Source organism: Eupeodes corollae, chromosome 2 (assembly GCF_945859685.1).
Source record: "Eupeodes corollae chromosome 2, idEupCoro1.1, whole genome shotgun sequence".
NCBI classification, from domain to species: Eukaryota; Metazoa; Arthropoda; class Insecta; order Diptera; family Syrphidae; genus Eupeodes; species Eupeodes corollae.
The window spans coordinates 88,717,743-88,721,695 of NC_079148.1; positions in this window are offsets into that span (position 1 = coordinate 88,717,743).

Genomic DNA, 3,953 nt, shown 5'->3' on the forward strand with positions numbered 1-3,953 from the left:
ATAAAAAAAAAATAGTTCATAAAACATCATGACTTTTTGCGTTTTATTCGATGATCTTGCTTAAGTTTTCAATTATAGTATAGTAGAACCCTTATTCGAGAACCAGTATAAATATGAAAGGAATATTACTTTTTCCAAACGTCTTTCATTTTAAAAAGGGAGTTTTTTAAGAAAAAATGAAACGCATATTAAAGGCAAGTGGTCGCCTAGGCGGCGCTGCTTCGAATAAATTCGAGCCCAGAGGGACCTCTTTTCGGCCGTGCGTTTGCCCGCAGAAATAACTTCCAAGTCTTTAATCGTTTCGGGCTTATCTGTGATTTCACATAACCCCATACAAAATATTCCAGCGTTAATAAATCGCACGATCTTGCAGGCCACTCCACGAACCTATAGGCCCACTACAGTTATATTCCTGGGTTAAGAGCGAGTGGTTTTAAATCGTTGTGAATAAGCAAATCAATCCCTATTATTATAGACCAGCATAAAGTAATCTGACCCTGATAAGTACACTATAGGTGTTCTACCTCCTGCAGGCAAATTCGAACATTCTAAGCTACAAAGTCCCAAAGATAGTACACATTGCTGGTCAATTGTAAAAAATGTGCGCAAAACTACGTCATCGTTAGTTCCTACGCTCGTTTCTAATGACACTCCTTTTGTTAGCTCGATTGACAAAGCCAATTTGCTTGCAACACAGTATGCTGTTAATTCGATGCTGCCAATAAGTGACATGACTCCTCGTGTACTTAAAAGCGTAAACTATTCCATGGGACGAATCGCACTCGTACAGTTGCTAGAGTACTAAAAGATCTTGACATTCACAAATCCGCTGGCCCAGATAGTATCCCCGCTATTCTTCTAACTTGGCAAAACCACTGCGTAAGGTTTTCCGTCTGTCCTATTCTACTAGTCACTTTCCGAGCGGATGGAAAATAGCATTTGTCCAGCCTGTCCCTAAAAACGGCGAATCCCCCTCTCCTACAAACTATCGTCCAATTGCACTCACGTCCGTTCTTTCCAAGGTCATGGAAAAGCTGATCAATTTTCAGCTTAAGAAATTTTTTTGAAGAAGGAAGCTTCTTAATGACCGGCGGTGTGGCTTTCGTTGCCATAGGTCCACTGATGATTTATCTCATTATTGCATTAGATATAAAGTTTGGCATCAAGATCTCTTATCGAAAATGCGTGCTTTTGGTATTGATGAATCTCTTCTTTGTTGGGTCCTTTCGGACCGTTCAATTCAATAAGTAGTATTTTACAAGTTGAAATCTGATATTCACAAAATAAACGCTTGTGCGCCCAGGGCTTGGTTTTGTCTCCGACTCTCTTCCTTATATTCATAAATGATCTTTGGTCTGAAACTTCTAACCCACCATATTGTTTCGCTGATGGCTGTACCCTCTGCTTTTCATATTTGTTTTTAGATTCTCATCCTTGTTCTTCGGATGTGGACTACCAGCAGCAAATGACAGGGTATGATAAGCTCATTAATCTTGACAGCATTGTTCAATGGGGATTTAAAAACCGTCTAGAATTTAATGTTTCGAAAACTCAATGCTGTCTTCTCTCACAAAAGCGTAACCCTCCCCCAATGCCACTATTCATGGGTGGTGGAGATTGAACAACTATCAGTCCTAGGTATGTGCATCACAAACCACTTGTTGTGAAGTTATCACATAATTGACATCGCCAAAAATGCTGATACGTGTTTAGGTTTTTTCCGACGATGCAAGAAGTCTTTTTTACTCCTTCTGATCTGGCTATAATTTACAAAGCTTTTATTTGTCATAAACTCGAGTATAACTCTCATATTTGGGCTGGAGCCCCAATAACGTACTTGAGTCTTCTGAATAGAATTGAAAAAAAGAGCTCTAAAAATGATAGCAGATCTTTCTCTCACCGAGACATTTGCTTCTCTTGAACACCGCGGCAAGGTCTCATGCGTGTCATTGTTTTATCGTTATTTTTATAAACAATGATCTAATGAAATAGCCAGTTGCATTCCTTCCCTTAAACAATTAAACCAAAATACCCGCGCTTCTAGAAATACCCATCAGTTTACCCTTGAACCCAACTTCGGCCGTACTATGCAGTACAGAGAGTAATTTTTTAGCCGTACTAGGCGAATGCATAATGCCTTGCCACGCTTTATCTTTCCATATCATTGCAATGTTCCGGAATCCAAAATCAACTCCGACACCTCCTTTCCAACCCTTCCCTCTTTTCCTAATGCTCACACTGTGCTATCGAGATCCCCAGTGGATCTATTGCCGTTCCTTGAGATGAACCATGAGATCACCAATAGACCTATTGCTACGAAAGCCGTATTGGCTGTCATTAAGAAGCTTCGTTCCTCAAGCTGATAATTAATCAGCGTTTCCATGACCTTAGAAAGAAGGGACGTTAGTGCCATCGGTGGATAATTTTCGGGTGAAAAAGATTCACCTTTTTTGGGATTGGCTTAACAAATGCGGTTTTCCAACTACTTGGAACGAACCTAGAAGAATATGATAGATCAAAAAGGTTACTTAGTGGTTTTGCTAGCGTAGAAGAAGAAAGCTTCAGAATAATAGCGGGGATACCATCCGGACCAGCGGATTTATGATTGTTGAGATCTTTAAGAACTCTCGCCACAGTACAAGTACGAAAAAGATTGGTCCCATAGAATCATTTACACATTCAAGAACTGGGGGAGCCATGACACTATCTCGTAAGTTGGAATTTTCGATGAACTGCATTGCAAGCAAGTTAGCTTTATCAATAGAGCTAACTAAAGGAGAGTCATTGACAACAAGCGTAGTTTTTTACAAAAGACCAAAAATTCTTACTGTCTTTGGGACATTGGAGTATTTTTTGCCGTAATTTTTGGTCATGCAAAAATGTATTCCTTGTATTCTACGTCACTGCCTAAGAAGCATAATGACCAGTTAAAGATCCTGAACAATTTATTGAGACCGTCCCAGTTGGCTGTCTCGTACTGCCAAACGGTTCTCTTTGGAGCTCTTTCTTTGACTGGATTTGTTTGACACGAGAAATTAGCAGATATGAAACTGTGGTCCGATGTGCCTAGAGGCGTCAATACACTGATTGTGTACTTATCAGGTTTAGAAGTAAGAAACAAATCAAGTGTATTTTCGGCTCTGCCGTTAACGTCTGATATTCGATTAGGCTTATTGGCAAGCTGAGTTAGATGGTTAAACTCAGCAAAAATCTCTGGCCCGCATGGAGAAGCCACGAACAATTGTGAACATTGAAATCGCCGTAATAACGATTTCAGTGTGAGGATACAGGGAGACAATTCCATCAAATTCCTGAGAAGTCGAAGCTCTGTCTAGGTTTGGGCTCCGATAAAGAAAACAATAGTGAATGATGTGTTAATTCACAGAAAGTTTTAACCATACGTAATTAAAGAAGGAGCTGGTACAATGACCAATGATCTCTTGAGAGGAATTGACAAATACTCTAAGAGTAGTTCTTGCCATAAAAAGTGCTTTCTCATATTATTCGATCGGTTCATAACTACAGGTACCCTCCATCCCTGACAACAGTACTCGCACACAGAAATGGTTGACAGTCGTAAGTCACTAGGCCCTTGTTGTCAACTGACTGTTGGTCCACCCATGTCTAATGTCTTGAAACCCTTTTTACTTGTAAACATAAATTAAAATACATTAATTTAAGAATTCTCAGTATTTTCTACTATAGTGTAAATTAGGTCCAGTTAAAAATTTAACAGCCAACTTCTTCACATATCGTAAGTCACTAGGCCTCGGATCTCTACGGACTGTTGCGCCACGTTGTTTATTTTAATACTGCAAATTAATTTAGTTTTAATATTATTACAAATATCAGTTACATATTAAAAAAAACGAAGCTTATTTTAGTTTGAACATTTTTTTAAATACATGAATATAAAATATTATAATGATTCTATAAAGGACACCATAATCTGA